The sequence below is a fragment of the Hylobates moloch genome, unplaced genomic scaffold (genome assembly GCF_009828535.3).
Source record: "Hylobates moloch isolate HMO894 unplaced genomic scaffold, HMol_V3 SCAFFOLD_12, whole genome shotgun sequence".
In the NCBI taxonomy this organism is placed as follows: Eukaryota; Metazoa; Chordata; class Mammalia; order Primates; family Hylobatidae; genus Hylobates; species Hylobates moloch.
Window position 1 is genome coordinate 54,895,366 of NW_026652287.1, and position 23,231 is coordinate 54,918,596.

Here is a 23,231-nt window from a genome sequence, read left to right on the forward strand (position 1 = left end):
AATTCAAACCATACAAATCAAAGAGGTAGAATGCTTGGACCCCACCATTTTTAATCTTGAGGATACTTTGATGTCCATGCTCAAAAGTACTGTGAAACTGGCGGGGTGCGGTGGCTCATGCCTGTAATCTCAGCACTTTGGGAGACCAAGGTGGGTGGATTACCTGAGGTCGAGGGTTTGAGACCAGCCTGACCAACAATGGAGAAACTCTGTCTCTACTAAAAATACAAAGTTAGCTGGACTTGGTGGCACATGCCTGTAATCCCAGCTACTTGGGAGGCTAAGGCAAGAGAATCAGTTGAACCTGGTGGACGGAGGTTGTGGTGAGCTGAGATTGCACCATTGCAGTCCAGCCTGGGCAACAGAGTGAGACTCTGTCTCAAAAAACGAAAAAAAAAAAAAAAGTATTTTTTTGTTGCTCCTGTGTGTGAGCAAGAAATTTACTAAAACCACAACTGTCATTCAATGCCAAGTCAAAAATGTTTATTTTCATTCTGATTAATATAGGAACAGAGATAAATTAGCTTTAAAGGCACTAACCGAAATTGAAAATGCTAACTAATTCCATTTAAAGCTTACATCTTTTCAGGAGCTGTTTATTTTTGAACATGTGACATTGGAACACAATTCTGTAATTGGTTTGGTTGACTGAAGAAGTGACTTCTTGAATTGGGGTAGAAAAGCCAAGGTCTGTAAATTGAAGATAGACTGCAATATTGAAAGCAAATTTCAGATTCCTTTGCACACTTTAACTTGAAGGTTAACAGATATAATATATGTAAACATATGCAAACACATACAAATATGTAAATATATCTATGTAATGTCCATTTATGAGCATGTCTTGTAAAAAAAAGAAAGTCAAAGGTCATTTCCCTACTTATTCTTCTCAGGGGAGGTGAATACAATCAGCCCATTTACTCAGCCCTGATTATTTCAATCAGCCAATTAGCTCAGCCCAGTTTATTCCAATTAGCCAATTAGCTTGGTCTAGGTAATTCTGATCAGCCAATTAGCTCAGACCAGGTAAATCCAATCAGTCAATTACCTCATTCTAGGTGATTTCAGCCAATTAGGTCAGCACTTTTGATTTCAATCAGCCAATTAACTCGAACCAGGTAATTACAGCCAATTAGCCAATCCCAGGAGATTAAAATCAACCAATTAGTTTAGCCCAGGTGACTCCAGTCAGCCAATATTTGAGCCCAGATAATTTTAACTGGCCAATAAGCTCAGCCCAGGTGATTTCAATCAGTCAGTTTTTTTTTTTTTTTTTTGAGACGGATTCTCGCTCTTTCACCCAGGCTGGAGTGCAGTGGCACAATCTCGGCTCACTGCAGGCTCCACCCCCCAGGGTTCAAGCCATTCTCCTGCCTCAGCCTCCCACGTAGCTGGGACTACAGGCACCTGCCACCTCGCCTGGCTAATTTTTGTATTTTTAGTAGAGATGGGGTTTCACCGTGTTAGCCAGGATGGTCTCGATCTCCTGACTTCGTGATCCACCCGCCTCGGCCTCCCAAAGTGCTGGGATTACAGGTGTGAGCCACTGTGCCCGGCCAAAAGTAGTATACTAAACATATATAAAACCAAGTTACCTAGTTTCTAAAATGCATATTAAAATAATGGGATGCCAGTTTTTCACATACCAAAAAAGAATTTTTTTAATTGGAATTTTATTTTTTATTTCTTTTATTATTCTTTAAGTTCTAAGGTACATGTGCACAATGTGCAGGTTTGTTACAGTCAAGACCCTCAGCTGCAGGTCTGTTGGAGTTTGCTGGAGGTCCACTCCAGACCCTGCTTGCCTGGGTATCACCGGCAGAGGCTGCAGAGCAGCAGATATTGCAGAACAGCAAATGTTGCTGCCTGATCCTTCCTCTGGAAGCTTTGTCTCAGAGGGGCATCCGGCTGTATGAGGTGTCAGATGGCCCCTACTGGGAGTTGTCTCCCAGTTAGGCTACTCGGGGGTCAGGGAGCCACTTGAAGAGGCAGTCTGTCCATTCTCAGATCTCAAACTCCATGCTGGGAGAACCACTACTCTCTTCAAAGCTGTCAGACAGGGACATTTAAGTCTGCAGAAGTTTCTGCTGCCTTTTGTTCAGCTATGCCCTGCCCTCAGAGGTGGAGTCTACAGATGCAGGCAGGCCTCCTTGAGCTGTGGTGGGCTCCAACCAGTTCAAGCTTCCCGACCACTTTGTTTACCTAGTCAAGCCTCAGCAATGGTGGACACCCCTCCCCCAACCTCACTGCCACCTTGCAGTTCGATCTCGGACTGCTGTGCTAGAAGTGAGCAAGGCTCCATGGGCATGGGACCCTCCGAGCCAGGCACAGGATATAATCTCCTGGTGTGCCATTTGCTAAGACTGTTGGAAAAGCATAGCATTAGGGTGGGAGTGTCCCAATTTCCCAGTTACCATCTGTCATGGCTTCCCTTGCCTAGGAAAGGGAATTCCCCAACCCCTTGCGCTTCCTGGGTGAGGTGATGCCCTACCCTGCTTCAGCTCACACTCCATGGGCTGCATCCACTGTCTAACAAGTCCTAGTGAGATGAACCCAGTACCTCGGTTGGAAATGCAGAAATCACCTGTCTTCTGCATCACTCATGCTGGGAGCCGTAGACTGGAGCTGTTCCTATTTGGCCATCTTGGAACCCCAGAAAATATTTTTTAAAATAACATGTTCCATTAAACACTTCATAAATGGTAACTGTAGGGAAACAAGAGCTTTCTAACACTGTTACTGGAAGTATAATTTGATGTCATATTTGTATATGGCAGGTTTTACACTGTACATCAGCAGCCTTTAAAATGTGCTACATTTCTTAATATTAGTAATTAATATATTAGTAATTTTAACTAACATTAATTTTAACATAATGAAGTGGAATCACTTGTTTGGGGTAAATACCTGAGGTTCATCATCTCATACCAAGGAAATCAAGTACATGGACACACAAAAACTTGGTTTAGGAGCAGAGGTTTAATAGGCAAAAGAAAGAGAAAGGAGAATAGCTCTCTCTCCTGAGAAAGAGGGGCACTTCTAGCTGGCAGAGAAGTGCATTGGATTTTACAGACTGCCTTCAGGAGGCAGTGTCTGATTTACATAGGGGCCAAAGATTGGCTGGATCAGGTATGGATGTTTACACAGCTCACAAGGAAGCTGGCTGCCCCACCCTAATCTTCAATTATGCAAATGGAGCATTTGCCAGCACCATGTTGCCTGCTTGTTACTCTACACGTGGTTTACAAAGAAAAGGGAAGATGGAGCCACCATTTTGAACACGTGTCGTTTCTAGGTAGCTCCTTTTCCTATTAGCAAAACTGCAGGCATTTATTCATGCAAGCTTCCAGCTTGCTTATCTATGTCTGCAGCTCAATCTTACAGGCTGCTCTTTGTTAAAAAGAAATAATTTGGGGATTTTTATTAAAAGGAAAACTTTACCAAGGACTATTTTTGCCCTCACTCACTATCTGCCTAAATAATTTATTTATTTATTTATTTATTTATTTATTTATTTATTTTTATTTTTGTTGAGACAGATTCTCGCTGTCGCCCAGGCTGGAGTGCAGTGGCGCGATCTCAGCTCACTGCAGGCTCCGCCCCCCAGGCTCATGCCATTCTCCTGTTTTTAACTCCTGTATCAATAATAGTTAATGTCATGGGAAATATTTATAAAGTATTTGTATGTATGAATAAGCAAGCTAGCAAGTTTTAACTAGTGGTTGTGTTTTATTTATACAAATGTGTTGGGTACAAGTATAATTTAGTTACATGCATAGATTGCATAGTGGTGAAGTCAGGGCTTTTATGGTATCCATCACTCAAGTAATGTACATTATAACTATTAAGTAATTTCTCAGCATCCACCCCACCCTACCTTCTCACCCTTTCAGGTCAGGTGTGCTGGCCCTCAATGACCAACACAACAAAGATAAATTTATTGTTTTCTGAGACTTAGACTTAGACTTAGAATTAAAAATCAACCTAAGAGAAAAGATGACCCATAAGCCAATAAAACATTTGTTTTATATATATATATATATTTTTATATACACACACATACACAGACATGTATATATGTATGTGTGTATATATATATATACACACATATATATATATATATTTGTTTCTACTGAAGAAACTTATACAATGAGTCTTTCCCACTGCACAAACCCAAAAGTAAAGCCACATGGCCCTATGCAATAAACATTATGGTAATAACTTCAAAAAAAAAAATTCCTTCAATGAATGTAAATTCAAAAATAAAATGAAACAATTATTTCTCCAGATGTGCAGAAATCAATATAAAGGCACACAAAGACACAGGAAACACAGAAAAGCAAGGCTTATGACACTTTCAAAGGAACACAATAATTCTCCAGTACTCTAAGAAAAAAAAAAATTCATTGAAATGACTTTAAAATACTTTAAAAAGACTTCAAAACACAGATTTTAAAGAAGCTCAAAGAGAAGAGAAATCTGAAAACCAACAGAAAAATAAATGAATAAATTTAGAGTCCAAATGGGAAAGGTTCCAAGGAGATAGATATCTTTTACTAGAAACTGAAACAAAAATTATAGAACTGAAAGATTTATTGAAGGAAAAAGAAAATACATTCAAAGATTCAATAATAGACTGGAAGAAACATAAAAAGAATTTTCAAACCTTTAAACAGGTCTTTTAAAATAATAAACTCAGACAAAAATAAGGAGAAAGGAATAAAAAAGAATGAATGAAGACTTTGTTTCTGACTACATGAAGTCACTAAACTTCAAAATTATCAGTGTTTCTCAGGAAGAAAAAACATCAAAAAGTTTAGAAAACCTATTTAAGAAAACAATTGATGAAAACTTCCCAACTCTAGCAATAGAATTAGACATACATATACAGGAAGCTCAGCAAACAAAATACAACAAAATATAAACAAAATATATTGCAAAACAGACATCAAAATGGCACATGATAATCAGAATAACTAAAGTCAAAGTGAAGGAAGTAATTCTAAAATAAGCAAAAGAAAAGCATCTAGTCATTTATAAAGAAGACCACATTAGATTAAAAGCAGACTTCTCAGCAGAAACTTTACTGACCAGAAGAGAATGGGATGACACTTTTAGAGTGTTGAAAAAAAAGAAAACTGCCAGCCAAAAATTTTATATCAAGCTTGAATAACCTTCACAAATGAAGAATATAAAGTCTTACCTTGACAAACAAATGCTGGGGAAACTAATTACCACTAGACTGGGCCTATGAAAGATGTTAAAAAAAATTCTAATATAAAAACAAGAGATTGACACTCACCATTATTAAAATACATAAAAGTATGAAACTATCAGGTCTTACAAAACAAAACAGAAAGTGAAATAAATCAAATCACAACATGACAGAATTTTATTAAACTACAAAGACAGATAAAAAAAAATAAGACAAGAAAATAATTAACATTATGATAGTAACAAAACCTTACATATTAATATTTACCTTGAATATAAATAAATTAAATCCTTCATTGAAATGTATGGATTTGGTTGGGTGCAGTGGCTCATGCCTGTAGTCCCAGCACTTTGGGGAGGGTGAGGTGGGGGTATCACGAGGTCAAGAGATCAAGACCAGCCTGGTGAATATGATGAAACCCTGTCTCTTCTGAAAATACAAAAATTAGCGGGGCGTGGTGGTGCGTGCCTGTAGTCCCAGCTACTCAGGAGGCTGAGACAGGAGAATCACTTCAATAGGGGAGGCAGAGGTTGCAGTGGGGCAAGATCATGCCACTGCACTCCAGCCTGGTGATGGAGCAAGACTCCATCTCAAAAAAAAAAAAAGTATAGATTTATGAAATGAATGAGAAAAAATAATGCAAATCTATGTTGCCTACAAAAATCTCACCTTACTTGTAAGACACATATAGATTAAAGGCAAATGTGTTTATTAACACAAACAGAAACCAAAAGCAAATAGGAGTATCTATACTTACATCAAATAAAACAGACTTTAAATAAAAAAGCTGTAACAAAAAAGGATAAAGAAGATCATCATCCAATAATAATCATTTCAGCCAAAAGATATAACAATTCTAAATATATATGCAACCAACATCACAGCACCCAGATTTACAAAGAAATATTATTAAATCTATAGAAAGAGATAGACAGTAATACAATAATAGTGGAGAAATTCAATATTCTACTCACAGCATTAGAGAGACCATTGAGATAGGAATTTTGGCAAATCAACAAAGTATCCCCAAAATCAAAACTATATGAACTACCTACTTAGACCACAGTAGAATAAAACTACAAATCAATATCAAGAGAAATTTCAGAAACTATAAATTTACGAAGAATTTAAACAACATACTCCTCAACAGTGACTGTGTAAATGAAGTAATTAAGATGGTTGACCAGGGGTGGTGGCTCACACCTGTAATACCAGCACTTTGGGAGGCTGAGACAGGTGGACCACTTGAGGTAAGAAGTTTAACACTAGCCTGGGCAACATGGCAAAACCCCATCGCTACAAAAAAAAAAAATATGAAAAAATAGCTAGGTGTGGTGGTGTGCACCTATGGTCCTAGCTACTCAGGAGGCTAATATAAAACGATCGTTTGAGCCTGGAAGGTGGAAGTTGCAGTGAGCCAAGACTGTGCCACTACACTCCAGCCTGGGTGACAGTGTAAAACCTATCTCAAAAAAAAAAAAAAATTAAGGTGAAAATTAAAAATTTGTGGGGAAAAAAGATGGAAATAGAAACACAATATAATAAAACCTGTGAGATACATCAAATGTAGTACTAAGAGGGAAGTTAATAGCCTAAAGGCCTACATCAAAAAAATAGAAAGCTTACATATTAAGGACCTGACATCACATTTCAAAGAACTAGAAAATTAATAACAAATCAAATTCCAAGTTAGAAGAGGAAATAAATAACAAAAATCAGAACAGAACCAAATGACATGAAGTCCAAAAACAATAAAAATATCAACAGAATAAAGAGTTGGTTTTTCAAAAAGACAAAATTGGTGAATTGCTAGCTATAGATTAACCACAAACAGAAAAGAAATCTAAACAAACAAAATCAGAAATGAAAGAACAGACATTAAAATGGATACAACAGTAATACAAAAGATCACTAGAAATGATTATAAACAACTAGACACTCACAAACCTGAAAACCTAGAAAGAATGAATAAATTCATGGAAACAAACAACCTCCCAAGATAGAGTCAGGAAGAAATAGAGTACCTGAACAAACCAATACTGAGTAGCATGATTGAGTCAGCAATAAAAAAAAGTCTTGACAAAGAAAAGCTCAGGACTAAATGTACAGCAAAATTCTACCAAGTGTACAAAGAATAATAATCCTCCTGAAATTCTTACCAAAAATTGAGGATAATAAAACTCTTCCTAAGTCACTCAGAGGTCAGTATCACCCTGATACCAAAACTAGCCAAGGACACCACAAAGAAAACTATTATTATATTATTATTTTATTATTATTATAAAAAATAGAGAAATGGAAATCAAACTCAAAGTATTGGCACAGAAAAAAAAAAATCAACAGGGTAAATAGTCAACCTACAGAATAAAATATTTGCAAACTATGTGCCAACATATTTGGAACAAATATTCAGAACTTACAAATAACTCAACTCAAAAATATAATAGTAATAATAAAGAATTCTATTGAAAATTGAGCAAATAACATTACTAATCATTTTTCAATAAAGACATACAAATAGCCAACACACATATGAAAAAAATGCTCAATCTCAACTAAAAATAAAACTACCATTTTTTTTTTTAAGACGGAGTCTTAGTTGTTCAGTCTGGAGTGCAGTGGTATGATCTCAGCTCACTGCAACCACTGACTCCCAGGTTCAAGCAATTCTTCTGTGTCAGCCTCCCGAAGAGTTGGGGCTGCAGGCAAATGCCACCACGCCTGGCTAACTTTTGTATTTTTAGTAGAGATGGGGTTTCACCATATGGCTCAGGCTGGTCTCGAACTTCTGACCTCATGACTTGCCCGCCTCCACCTCCCAAAGTGCTGGGATTACAGGCGTGAGCTACCGCGCCTGGTCAGAACTATCATTTGATTCAGAAATCTCATCATTGGGTATCTACTCAAAGAAAAATAGTTTATTATATGAAAATGATACGTATACTTGCGCATTTATTGCAGCATGCTCACAATAGCAAACTTTATATATCAGAAAAGCTTAGTATTCAAAATATATAGAAAATTCAAAGCAAAGGCAAGTATAATAATAACAATAATAATCCAACTAAAAAATGGTCAAAAGACTGAAAAGAATATTTTGCCAACAAATACATACACATGACCAATAGAGATATAAAAAAGTGCTCAGTATCACCTACCAAAAGGCAACTGCAAATGAAAACAATGATGAGCTATCACTTCAAATCTGTTAGGATTGCTAATATAAAAAAAAATAGAGAAATAAGTAACATCTGTCATTCATGTTCCTGTGATTTCTGAAACAAATCTTAATATCACCACTGCTCTCACACATTTTGGACATGATGGGAAAAGAAAAGTTAAATGATCTAACATGCAGTTCCTCAAAAATACTCAGAAATATTCTTATGTTCCCCCAAAACAATGGAAGAGCAGGCATATCTTGCGGTACCTTATAAGCCATAAGGAGGACTTTAGCTCTCACGGTACCCTCTAAGGACAATCACTACATAGGAGGTAGAGTCCTTAGAGAATTTAAGGGTATGGGACAAAAGATGCTCTTATTTGGGAGCTAGAGAAATAAATGGCTTTTTAGGAAACCTTTCCATTGAAGCAGAGCATTCTATACCACATTTTAAGGTCTGGAATTCTTTTTGACCTTTGTACTCCTCGTCTCTGCTATCTGCTTCATTCATGCTTACCTACCTGAGAAGTTGACTACTGTCTCATGTCTCTTCACATTCCAGGGCTCTTTTATTTGCTCAAAGCAGGAGATCATATCAGAGTTAGAGACAGCAAGGCCTGTTTCGTTAGAAAAATTAGCATGACTTTCTGGGATTCTCCAATTATCAACCTAGTACTATGTTCAGTAGAGAGGAGAGAATATTATGAAATATTCTAGAAATTTAATTCCAAAATACAGTTTTCTGACAGAAACTTTTGAATATTTAAAACATATGTGACATTTCTGGTTCCTTAGCTCTACTATCCAATACTGAATATAAAATTAATGCTGGATATTGGATTTTAATATTTGTGCAACAGTATTTAATGCCACCGAATTTCTAGAATTATCATTAATCTAGAGTGAAGGACATAGATTAGCTCAAGAAAGGGGAAGTTTCCTATTAAGATAAAACATTTTGAAGATTTTCTTATCTATTCCAATAAACCTTCAAGTTTTTCTTAAAAGTATTGATCTAAATTTATGTAGAGCAAAACATCCCAAAATCATTCTACAAAGGGAGAAAATAGAAGCCTGACAGTGTATTAGAAAATCTGGGGAATATTTATTCTCACCGAGAGACCAAGTTTCTGTAGTTCTCTAATATTGCATCTCTATTTTTTTTTTTTTTTAATTATACTTTAGGTTTTAGGGTACATGTGCACAATGTGCAGGTTTGTTACATATGTATCCATGTGCCATGTTGATTTCCTGCACCCATTAGCTCGTCATTTAGCATTAGGTATATCTCCTAATGCTGTCCCCGCCCCCCCCACCCCCCACCCCACAACAGTACCCGGAATGAGATGTTCCCCTTCCTGTGTCCATGAGTTCTCATTGTTCAATTCCCACCTATGAGTGAGAACATGCGGTGTTTGGTTTTTTGTCCTTGCGATAGTTTACTGAGAATGATGTTTTCCAGTTTCATCCATGTCCCTACAAAGGACACGAACTCATCATTTTTTATGGCTGCATAGTATTCCATGGTGTATATGTGCCACATTTTCTTAATCCAGTCTATTGTTGTTGGACATTTGGGTTGGTTCCAAGTCTTTGCTATTGTGAATAGTGCCGCAATAAACATACGTGTGCATGTGTCTTTATAGCAGCATGATTTATACTCCTTTGGGTATATACCCAGTAATGGGATGGCTGGGTCAAATGGTATTTCTAGTTCTAGATCCCTGAGGAATCGCCACACTGACTTCCACAATGGTTGAACTAGTTTACAGTCCCACCAACAGTGTAAAAGTGTTCCTATTTCTCCACATCCTCTCCAGCACCTGTTGTTTCCTGATTTTTTAATGATGGCCATTCTAACTGGTGTGAGATGGTATCTCACTGTGGTTTTGATTTGCATTTCTCTGATGGCCAGTGATGATGAGCATTTCTTCATGTGTTTTCTGGCTGCATAAAACTACTTTAAAGTTCATATGGAACCAAAAAAGAGCCCGCATTGCCAAGTCAATCCTAAGCCAAAAGAACAAAGCTGGAGGCATCACGCTACCTGACTTCAAACTATACTACAAGGCTACAGTAACCAAAACAGCATGGTACTGGTACCACAACAGAGATATAGATCAACGGAACAGAACAGAGCCCTCAGAAATGATGCCGCATATCTACAACTATTTGATCTTTGACAAACCTGACAAAAACAAGAAATGGGGAAAGGATTCCCTATTTAATAAATGGTGCTGGGAAAACTGGCTAGCCATATGTAGAAAGCTGAAACTGGATCCCTTCCTTACACCTTATACAAAAATTAATTCAAGATGGATTAAAGACTTAAATGTTAGACCTAAAACCATTAAAATCCTACAAGAAAACCTAGGCAATACCATTCAGGCCATAGGCGTGGGCAAGGACTTCATGTCTAAAACACCAAAAGCAATGGCAACAAAAGCCAAAATTGACAAATGGGATCTCATTAAACTAAAGAGCTTCTGCACAGCAAAAGAAACTACCATCAGAGTGAACAGGCAACCTACAGAATGGGAGAAAATTTTTGCAACCTACTCATCTGACAAAGGGCTAATATCCAGAATCTACAATGAACTCAAACAAATTTACAAGAAAAAAACAAACAACCCCATCAAAAAGTGGGCAAAGGACATGAACAGACACTTCTCAAAAGAAGACATTGCATCTCTATACAAATTTCACTGAGCAGGATTCAGACATTCCCACTCCTCTTGAGAGAATTCTATGGCCAAAGCCTTGAATGTTAACATTTCCCAAACAAACCCAAACGCCCACACATATTTAGCAAATGGCCATGGGCAGAATTGTTAATTTTACTCTAGGTGTTTCAGAGTTAAGAGAGCTGGCTCTGTTTTACATGAGAGACTGGAATTATCCAATAAAATATCGTTAAATAGAGAAAGATTCTCTAATGTATTTTTGCATTCTGAGGAAAGCAAATGAAAAAAGATCCACAAAACCAGTGTAGGTACTATATAGTTTTCTGAATAATACAGCATAAAATTTATGGCATAAACACAAGCATATACAGTTTTGAGTGCCATATTTACATTATACACAGTAAGTTCTGTCCAGTTCTCATATGGAGAAGTCACAGTAAGTTAGAAGGTACCTCTCAAATTTTAATGCATACATCAGTGAACTGCAGATTTTGTTAAAATGCAGATTCTAATTCAAGAGATCTGGGATGAAACCTGAGTTACTGCATTGCTAACAAACTCACCAATGACATAAATGATTCTAACTTAAGGAAAATAGTTTGTAAAACATCTAGTGATAGAACCTGGGTTTTGTCCCCATGTATATGACCAGTGAACAAAGATGACAGCCTTCATTTTCCAAAGCAAGATATAAACAAGAGAAACTATTAAGATAAGGGATGTAAGAAAAATGGATGTGCCGTGGTCAAGAATAAGCTGAGGTAAACATCTGGTTCAGCATGACTCAGTGAGTTTGAGTGCAGGTGCACAATTCTGCTCATTATGTAACCTAGTTATGTAAGCTCATACTTGGCTCTGAGCCGCTATTGTGTGTAAGGAGTGCACAGACAGGTGGACAGGAGGGGAAGAGAGAGAGTAAAGCTGCTGACCCTGTACACATGGCTCATGCCCAGGCTTCTGCCCAGAGAGATAATAAAGCCATATCAAAACTACCCACAATTCCTCAAGTGTTTTTCCAGCAACCCACCACTTGCCCACTGACTTATATCAGACCTCAGCTCGGGCTGGAACCTGACACTTGGCATGACAGGGGAGCTTTCAGATTAAATGTAATTGTTTATGCACATTAGTCAGAAAGTCTCTTGAAAATACCTGTTAATAACACAGTTTTTAGAAAGTAATTTTAAAGTGAAGAATTCCTTCAGGAAACATGTTAACCAAGTGAATAAAATGAATTGGACAGATTGGCATCAGGTGCTGATACATATACGAGGATGCAACATGACTTCTGTGAGATTACTGGCCAAACATCATAAATTATTATTATTATTTATTTATTTATTTATTTATTTTGAGATGGAGTCTTGCTCTGTCACCCAGACTGGAGTGCAGTGGCGTGATCTTGGCTCACTACAAGCTCCTCCTCCCGGGTTCACGCCATTGTTCTATCTCAGCCTCCAGAGTAGCTGAGACTACAGGCGCCCACCACCATGCCTGGCTAATTTTTCATATTTTTAGTAGAGATGGGATTTCATCGTGTTAGCCAGGATGGTCTCACTCTCCTGACCTCGTGATCCAGCCGCCTCGGCCTCCCAAATTGCTGGGATTACAGACGTGAGCCACTGCGCCCGGCAAAAAACATAAATTATAATCTGAATCTAATCATGAAAAACATGTTTTATGCAAAGTTCAAGCCACATATGATGCCCATGTTTTGTAATTTCTAGTAGTCTATTTAAATACTCTCTCTTTAGCATTCTAGAAGGCACATTTCTTTGAATTAATTCCTTTACATACATATCTTTCTAAATTATTCCAGGCTATTAATTCCATCCTTTTTCAGTGGGGATTTTAAAATTATGTTCTTCAGAGAGCTGATGAAGCATTCAGATGGAACCTAAATGGTGCACTTTTCTCCCTCACTGATATCTGAGGACCCACCAGCAACCCCAATAAGAATGTTTTATATCCCTGAAAGATTCTCCCGAAAACTTAAGGGAATGAATAACTCCTCCTTCCACAGGCCTAGTCCAAAGGCACAAAGCCACTTGCACCAGCAGCGTGTGTCAGCAAGAGAGCAGAAGCAGGAAGAGTTGGCGGGAAGACACATACCCCCTGAAGACCAAGAGGGAAGCCATTTGGGTACAGCAGCTGGACAAATGAAGCTCCTCAGCCTCCAGTCGCCTCTCTGTGCATGCCCCTCAGTCACTGATTTCACCTACCAGTAAGTATCCCGGGAGCCCAGTTAACAGGGAAAAATCCACACAGCCTCTCTTGGTCTCTCCGGTCCAAAAATCCAGCGTTGGTCCAAGAAGGCTCTGGCATGTGCCAGGCACTTGCTGATCATCTGGTCTTAGGGGGACGCCTCTAAGCCATTTGATCCTGTTCTGGGAACAAAAAAGGCAGTGGTGTCAATCGCTCCTTTTATCATCTCCCTCCAGCTACCCAGGATGGTCCCCTTTTCCCTGTTCTCTCTAGCCTAACCTCAGTTATGGGAAATTCCAAGTGTTCCATTCCAAAGGACATCCTTCTAGACTGCCTCATAAAAAAACCTACAAACCTTAGGCCTCAGGCAAGATATCCGTGCCTTGTCTTGTTTTACAATTCAATCTGGCCACAATATGAATTGGATAATGGGTCCAAATGGCCCGCAAATGGAACATTGGACTTTACAATTTTAACTGACTTAATCAATTATTGAAGATGGCTGGAAAAATGAGGAGAAATTACTTATATCCAGGCCTTTTTTGCACTCAGATCACAACCCGACCTCTGCAATTCTTGCTCACCTGTTCAAATCCTACTCCTCTATTCTCACCACCAAGATTGCCTTCCTCCTCCCGACCCTACCTCTTTTTTCTTTTTGGATCCCGCAGACTGCTGTCCACCCCTCCTAGCCCCTACCTCTCCCTCTCAACCGTCTTCTTTCACCCCCAAGCCTCTTCTTTATCTTCTCAGCCACGATCTTCTCAGTCGCCATCTTCTCAGCAGCCATATTCCCAGCCACCATCTTCCCAGTCAGCAATATCCACTTCTTTTCCTACATCACCCCCTCCTCAGGACAATTCTAGTATTGCCTGTACCCATTGACCTCCCCCACAGCCCTCTCCTGAGGCTTGTAAACCCATCCCACCGCTTTACACTCCTATCTATCCTCCACTGCCTGTTAACTCAACCCCCCTTCCACGTTCAAACCCTCAGCAGGAACCACTTCCAGGTTCCTCCTTCTCTCCCATCCATACTTGCTCAGGCACCACCTTTAGCCCATGCCCCACCCTTACTTCAGCGCCTGTGCTACAGCAACCCCTTCAGGAAGATGCAGAGACTGAACATGTTAAGAGTTCATGTTCCCTTCTCCTTCACTGATCTCTCTCAAATTAACGAAAAGACTCAGTTCATTTCCAGAAGACCCTCTTATATTAGAGAGTTTCAGTACCTCACCTAGTGTTATGAACTAACTTGGCATGACCTCTACATTATCCTCTCTGCCACCCTCTCCCCAGAAGACTGGGACCGTATCTGGACCCTAGCTCAGGTGCATGCCAATACAATTCATCACCAGGCTCCTGCCCAGCCTACTGGTGCATAGGCAGTTCCCAACCAGGACCCCACTGGGATTATCAAGACGTGGTCCCTGGATGTCACTATCGAGACCACATGATTTTGTGTCTCCTTGCAGGACTCAAAAAGGGTGCCCATAAAGTGGTAAACTATGAAAAACTTTCAGAAATCACCCAAGGTCGTAACAAAAACCCAGCCCTTTTTCTCTCTTAACGCCATGAGAAAGTATACCAACCTAGACTCAGCTAGCCCAGAAGGAACCACTAAACCTTCTCCCTCTATACCGATGAACGGTGTGGAGTTGCAGTAGCTGTTCTAACCTGGTCTAAGAGACCCACCCTCCAGGTTTTGGCCTACCTCTCTAAATAGCTTGAAGCCACAGTTCTCAGATGGCCTGTCTGCCTCTGAACATTGGCGGCAGCTGCTGTCCTCGCCCTTGAAAGCCTAAACTATCTCTCCATGCCAACTTAACAGTTTATTCAATCCATAACATCAAGAAAGACATGCTAGCTCACCGCAGAGTTTCATCTTTCCCCCACGGCTCCTCCAACTGTATGCTGTATTCATAGAAACTCCGCACATCACCATGGTAACCAGCTCCCGTCTAAACTTGGCCATGCTCTTACCTGAAGCTACCACCGCCAAAGATCCTACACACTTCTGTGTCAACACTGTTCAAACCTTTCTTATACCTTTTCCAAACCTAACAGACCAACCCCTTCCAGATGCCTTCTTTACTTGGTTTGTAGATGGCAGCTCCTTCCTACATCAAGGACGCCGGCATGCTGGCTATGCTATAGTGTCACCCCCACACACACTGTTCAAGCCAATACGCTCTTTCTAGGCACCACTTCCCAAAACGCTGAACTCATTGCCCTCATTGGAGCTCTCACTCTAGCAGCCAGACAACAGATCAACATATATTTAAATTCTCATTATGCGTTCCACGTAGTGCACTCACACTCATCCATCTGGAAAGAACGGAGTTTCCTAACTGCAAAAAAAACACTCCTGTCATAAATGACTCTCTCATCAAGAGAGAGCTCCTTCAAGCCGCCAGACTCCTGCAGAAAGTTGCCGTCATTCATTGCAGGGGCCACCAAACCCCAGATAATCCTATTTTGGCTGGAAATCTAGCAGAAAGAGAAGCCAAACAAGTAGTCCTACAACCTGTACAAGGCCAGTTTCTGTGCCTGTCCTCGTTCTCTCTTCTTTACTCTCCAGAAGAAAAGGACTACCAAGCCCAAAACCTTCAAAAACAAGGACCATGGTATGTCAAGGAAGGGCGCTTCATTCTTCCTCACTCTCAAACAATCTCTGTTCTCCAAAGCCTCCACAACTCTTTCCATGTCAATTACAAACCTCTTCTGCAACTTCTCCACCCTATCCTCACTTGTCTTCACCTTTCCAGCCATGTTTGAGAGATTACCCAGTCCTGCTCTGTCTGCCACTCAGTATCACCCCACAGTTCCCTTTGGCCACCACCTTTTCCTACCCACTAAGCCCAGGGCCAGGTACCCAGGCAAGATTGGCAAGTAGACTTCACTCACATGCCACCCAATAAATGGCTCTGCTATCTTCTAGTCTTTGTCCGTACTTTCTCTGGATGAGTAGAAGTATTCCCAACAACTTCGGAAAGTAAAATTTCATCACACAAACTCTCAACATGTATGTAATTCCCAATTTTGGACTGCCAACATCCATCCAGTCCAATAACGGGCCTGCCTTCCTCAGACAAATTACCCAAGGCATCTGTATATCCTTAGGCATAAAATGGGTTCTCCACACACCCTACAGGCCTCAATCTTCAGGTAAAGTTGAAAAAAATTACCTCTGTTGTTAAAACTCACCAAGCTGGCTCTAGAAACCCTCCAGTGGTGGACAAAAAAAATCTCCCTTTTTCCCTCATGAGATTCTGTGCAACACCAAAGGCACACTCTTTTTATAGTCCCTTTGAAGTCATGTATGGCCGAATGTTGTGGGAAGTCAGGGACCCCGAACAGAGGGACTAGCTGAAGCCGTGGCAGAAGAACATAAATTGTGAAGATTTCATGGACATTTATTAGTTCCCAAAACTAATACTTTTATAATTTCTTACGCTTGTCTTTACTGCAATCTCTGAACATAAATTGTGAAGATTTCATGGACATTTATCACTTCCCCAATCAATACTCTTATAATTTCCTATGCCTGTCTTTACTTTAATCTCTTAATCCCATCATCTTTGTAAGCTCAGGACCCTGTGACGATTGAGTTAACTGTACAAATTGTTTGTAAAACATAGGTGTTTGAACAATATGAAATCAGGGCACCCTGAAAAAGAACAGAATAACAGCGATTTTCAGGGAACAAGGAAAGATAACCATAGGTCTGACTGCCTTATGGTTATCTCTATTCTGCAGTCTGACTGCAGAATAAAGCCATATTTTTCTTCTCACAGACAGCCTATGGACGGACGTGTGAGTAGGATAAATATCACTGAATTCTTTTCCCAGCAAGGAATATTAATAATTGATAACCCTGGGGAAGGAATGCATTCCCAGGGGTAGGCCTACAGACGACCACTCTGGGAGTGTCTGTCTTATGCGGTTGAGAGAAGGGATGAAATACACTCTGGTCTCCTGCAGTGTCCTCAGGCTTGCTAGGATTGGGAAATTCCAGCCTAGTGAATTCTAGTCAGACCAGTTCTCTGCTCTTTAACCCTGTTTCCTGTTAAAATGTTTATCAAGACAATGTGTGCCCAGCGGGACATAGACCCTCATCAGTAATTTTGCCCTTGCCTTGTGATCCTGCTCTACCCTTTTGCCTTGTGATCTTTTATTGCCCTTTGAAGCATGTGACCTCTATGACTCACTCCCAATTCATACGCCCCTCCCCTTTTGAAATCCCTAATAAAAACTTGCTGGTTTTGTGGCTTGGGGTCACCATCACAGTCCTACCAATATGTGATGGCATCCCTGGAGGCCCAGCTGTAAAATTTATCTCTTTGTACTCTTTCCCTTTATTTCTCAGACCAGCTGACACTTAGGGAAAATAGAAAATAACCTACATTGAAATATTGGGGGCTGGTTCCCCCGATAGCCGAACTTTTGTCTTGGGGCCTCCACTCTTCTCAGATTCTGAGTCATTCAGGAATTACCTCCCCTCCTTAATCCAGACACAGTCTTTCATTCATGAAGCAGCAAATGAGGCCATGCCCCTCCCTGTCAACACCTCCTTGTCCTCTCAACATAACTGTCTTGCAGGCACAGATGTGTTTATCTGCCAACCCGAGCCTCACAAAAACCTACAACTGAAGTGGACAGGCCCCTACACTGTGATACTCAGCACGCCAACTGCAGTGAGAGTCCAAGGACTCCTCAACTGGATTCATCACACTAGGGTCAAGCTCACCCCCAAGGCTACCCCTTCCTCCAAAACATTAACAGTGGGCAACACTCTTGGAGTACCTGTACGTAATAATAATTTAAAACAAACAAACAAAAACAACCATGATCCATAAAGGCAGGAGGAAGCCAAAGATGGCAACAGGATGAATGGCCTCCGCAACGGATCATCGAATATTATGGTCCTGCCATCTGGGCTGAGGATAGTTCATGAGGTTATTGCACTCCCATATATAGTCTAAATATAATAATTAGACTACAGGTGGTTCTAGAGATAATCACTAACCAAACCGCCTCAGCCCTGGAAATGCTCACGCAACAAGAAAACCAAATGCGTGCAGCAATTTATCAAAACAGGCTAGCACTAGACTACTTATCAGGAGAAGAAAGTGGGGTCTGTGGTCAGTTTAATATCTCCAGTTGTTGTCTTAACATAGACGATAACAGAAAAGCAGTACTAGAAATCACTTCACACATCAGAAGAGTAGCCCATGTACCAGTCCAAACCTGGAAGGGGTGGTGCCCAACAAACCTTTTAGGAGGGTGGTTCTCTAATTTAGGAGGATTTAAAATGCTGGTAGGACCAGTAATCTTCATCACTGGGTTCCTCCTGTTTCTCTCCTGTGTTATCCCACTAATAATAAAAGCCATTAAAACTCCTATTGAAACTAAAGTTAGCCGCCAGACAATCCAGACCATGCTCCTGCTACAATGACACGATGGATACCAACCTGTCTCTCAAGAATACCCCAAAAGTTAAGTTTTTATTTTTCGAAGGTGTCCATGCCACCCCTATGTCATGCCTGAAGTAGTTATTGAGAAAGTTGTCCCTTTTTTCTATAACCAAATAGACAGGAATGAAAGATTCTGCCTCGGGTCTGAAAGCTTAAGGGAATGAATAACTTCTCCCTCCTCAGGCCCAGTTCCAAGGTGCAAGGCCACTTGTGCAAGTAGCGTGCATCAGCAAGATAGCAGATGCAGGAAGAGATATGGCCAGGAGACACATTTCCACCTGAAGATTGAGAGGGAAGCTGTCCAGTACTATGTAGCAATTGCATCAGACTGGGACGCTTCCTTTTTACAGAGGACTATAAAACCCTTGCCCTGTCCTTACTTGGGGCTGACACCATTTTAGGCTTCAGCCCACCTGCACCAAGGTGCTCATTAAAACAGTGTGTTGCTCCACATTGCCTCATCTTGTCTGTTGGCATGCTGTCAGGGTTCGAACCAATATAAGAGCCTTGCAATCCCCACCTGCCCAAGCTGATCTGTCAACAAAGAAAATACTTTCATGCCGGGCACGGTGGCTCATGCCTGTAATCCTGGCCCTTTGGGAGGCTGAGGTGGACGGATCACCTGAAGTCAAGAGTTTGAGACCAGCCTGGCCAACATGGTGAAACCCCATCTCTACAAAAACACAAAAATTAGCTGGGCATGATGGCGCATACCTGTAATCCCAGCTACTCGGAGGCTGAGGCAGAATTGCTTGAACCCTACAGGAGGAGGTTACAGTGAGCCACGATCGCTCCATTGCACTCCAGCCGGGGAGACAGAGCAAGACTCAACCACAGAAAAAGAAAAAAAGAAAAGAAAAGAAAATACTTTCAATACTTCAGGGTATAAACTCAAGGTAAGTATTTGTGATATGTAAGAAGGCTGGATGGAGAGAGTTAAGGCTCTGATAAATCGGGGAGAATTATTTTAAAGAGATCCTTTCACTGTTATGAGAAGAAAAGGGAAAAGGTAGTTGAAATATTCTTGTTAGGCAAAAGCATCAGAAGTAGAAATGTAAATGATCACAATTCTAAATACATGACATTCTAGAAGAAAATGTGAACAGTTTTGACCTGGGACACACTTATCTAAAAATCAACCATTTTTTTCTGTCTTCTCTAATTCCTTCTCAGGTGAGATTATCTGAACAAATCACCACCTTCATTTTGAGAATGTATCTTTAAAGGCATTAGGATAGACCCTCTGAAGGAAGTAGACTGCTCCTGCAGGACCCGGGAGACACCCTAAATACTGTGAGTGCCCCAACTGCAGAAGTGGGAAAGGGAGGCCCTCCTCTCCTAAACACACACCCCCATACAGGGTGGAGGAGGCAGCAGGGAGGCCCTGGTAGCTTGCTGAATCCCGAAGCAGCCCATTCCTGCTGGGCACCACAGGAATCCATCAGGAGGGAGGACAGAGGAGCAGGGTGTAAAACACCAATGGGAGAAGGACTTCCCTAGCTCAACTTTGCAAGAATTTGAACGAGGCAAGAAGCCTCCTGGCCAGAACTCAGGGGAAGGCGAGAACATGGCTTGCAGGCTTCACAGGCAGGGAAAAACTAAAGCCCTGTTCTTTCCCAGCTGGGAGGCAGAAAGCCATAAGAAATTTTCAAGCCCAACTTGCCCTCCACCTGGAAACAGACTCGGGGCTGTTCTGGGGGCAAAGTGAAAGTGAGAACCGCTCTTTGGTTCGCATTGGAGCTGAGTGAGGCTTGTGACTGCCGGCTTTCCCCCCACTTCCCTGACGTCCTGTATGACTCAGCAGAGACAGCCATAATTCTCCTAGGTACAAAACTTTAGTGACCTGGGAATCTCACCCCCATCCCCCACAGCATCCACAGCAAGACCCGCCCAAGAAGAGTCTGAACTTAGACACATCTAGTACTTCCCACACCCAATGATTCTTCCCTACCCAACCTGGTAGCGGTAGACAAAGAACATACAATCTTGGGAGTCACACCACTGCACTCCAGTCTTGGAGACAGAGTTTTGCTTTTTGAAAAGAGTCTTTGAAAAAAAAAAAAAAAGTCCACAAAACACCAAACTATGCAGGCAACAAAGAGCATGATGAATGCAATGGTACCACACATTTCAATATTAACATTGAATGTAAATGGCTTAAATAACTCCACTTAAAAGACACAGAACTGCAGAATGAATAAAAACTCACCAATCAACTATCTGCTGTCTTCAGGAGACTCAGCTAATACATAAGGACCCAGATAAACTTAAAGTGGTGGAAAAAGGCATTTCATGCAAATGGACACCCAAAGCAAGCAGGGGTAGCTATTCTTATACAAGACAAAACAAACTTTAAAGCAACAGTGATTAAAAGAGGCAAAAAGGGACATTATGTAATGGTAAATGGCGTGGTCCAACAGAAAAACATCACAATCCTAAACATATATGCATCTAACACTGGAGCTCCCAAATTTATAAAACAGTTACTAATAGACCTAAGAAACAAGATAGACGGCAACACCATAATAGTGGCAAACTTCAGTACTCCACTGACAGCACTAGACAGGTCATCAAGACAGAAAGTCAACAAAGAAACAATGGATTTAAACTATACCCTGGAACAACTGGACTTAACAGATATTACAAAACATTTCATCCAACAACCACAGAACACACATTCTACTCAACAGGTTATGGAACTTTCTCCAAGATAGATCATATGATAGGCCATAAAATGAGCTTCAATAAATTTAAGAAAATTGAAATTATATCAAGCACTCTCTCAGACCACAGTGGAATAAAACTGGAAATCAACTCCCAAAGGAACCTTCAAAACCACACAAATTCATGGAAATTAAATAACCTGCTCTAGAATGAGCACTGGGGCAAAAACAAAATCAACATAGAAATAAAAAAAATTCTTCAAACTGAGTGACAATAATGACACAACCTATCAAAACTTCTGGGATACAGCTAAGGTGATGCTAAGAGGAAACTTCATAGCCCTAAATGCCTACATCAAAAAGTCTGAAAGCAAAAACAGACAATCAAAGGTCACACCTCAAGGAACTAGAGAAACAAGAACAAACCAAACCCAAACCCAGCAGAAAAAAAGGAAATAACCAAGATCAGAGCAGAACTAAATAAAATTGAAACAAAAAAATACAAAAGGTAAATGAAACAAAAAGGACTTATTTGAAAAGATAAATAAAATTGATAGACCATTAGCAAGATTAACCAAGAAGAGAGAAAATCCAAATAACCTCACTGAGAAATGAAACAGGAGATATAATAACTGACACCACTGAAATACAAAAAATCATTCAAGACTACTATGAACACCTTTACACACATGAACTAGAAAACCTAGAAGAGATGAATAAATTCCTGGAAAGATAAAACCCTCCTAGCTTAAATGAGGAAGCATTAGCTACCCTGAACAGACCAATAACAAGCAGTGAGATTAAAATGGTAATTTAAAAATTACCAACAAAAAAAGTCCAGGACCAGACGGATTCACAGCAGAATTCTATCAGATATTCAAAGAATTAGTACCAATTCTCTTGACACTATTCCACAAGACAGAGAAAGGAGGAACCCTCCCTAATTCAGTCTATGAGGTCAGCATCACCCTAATACCAAAACCAGGAAAAGACACAACCAAAAAAGAAAACTGCAGACCCAATATCCTTGATAAACATTGATGCTAATATCCTTAACAAAATACTAGCTAACAATATCCAACAACATGTTGAAAAGATTATCCAACAGCATGTCCAAAAGATAATCCACCATGATCAAGCTGATTTCACATCAGGTATGCAGGGATGGTTTAACAAACACAAGTCAACAAATGTGATACACCACATAAATAGAATTGAAAACAAAAATCACAGGATCATCTGAATAGATGCAGAAAAAAAATTGGCAAAATTTAGCATCCCTTTATGATTAAACCTCTCAGCAAAGTTAGCATACAAAGGACACAGCTTAAGGTAATAAATAAAAGCTATCTATGACAAACCCACAGCCAACATAATAATGAATAGAAAAAAGCTGAAAGCATTTCCTTTGAGAATGGGAACAAGACAAGGATGCCCACTCTCACTACTCCTCTTCAACATAGCCCTGGAAGTCCTAGCCAGAGCAATCAGACAAGAGAAAGAAATAAAGGGCATCCAAATCAGTAAACAGGAAGTCATACAGTCTGTTTGCTGATGATGTGATCATTTACCTTGAAAACCCTAAGCACCCCTCCAGAAAGCTCCTAGAACTGATAAAACAATTCAGCAAAGTTTCAGGATACAAGATTAATGTACACAACTCAGTAGATCTTTTATTCACCAACAGCAACCAAATACAGAATTAAATCAAGAACTCAACCTCTTTTACAATAGCAGAAAAAAAAATTATATGAATATACCTATTGAAGGAGTCAAAAGACCTGTACAAGGAAAACTATAACACACTGCTGAAACAAATCATAGA

The 23,231-nt window shown here is 40.2% G+C and overlaps 1 protein-coding gene across 3 annotated transcripts in view; it reads right to left on the reverse strand.

Annotated features, from left to right (window-relative positions):
* The window catches only part of LOC116478762 (zinc finger protein 91-like), a 166,798-nt gene that overhangs the window by 15,388 nt on the left and 128,179 nt on the right, over positions 1 to 23,231 (reverse strand). The window contains exons 7-8 of one of the 3 annotated variants that reach the window (XR_009209049.1): positions 13,285 to 13,449; positions 8,900 to 8,995 (exon numbers count right to left, since the gene is read on the reverse strand). The gene's annotated coding sequence lies outside the window, so the exon portion shown is untranslated. Of the gene's footprint in view, positions 1 to 5,457; positions 8,996 to 11,206; positions 12,685 to 13,284; positions 13,450 to 23,231 lie in introns of those variants that run through there. The other 2 variants (XR_009209048.1, XR_009209050.1) reach the window with 2 other exon arrangements.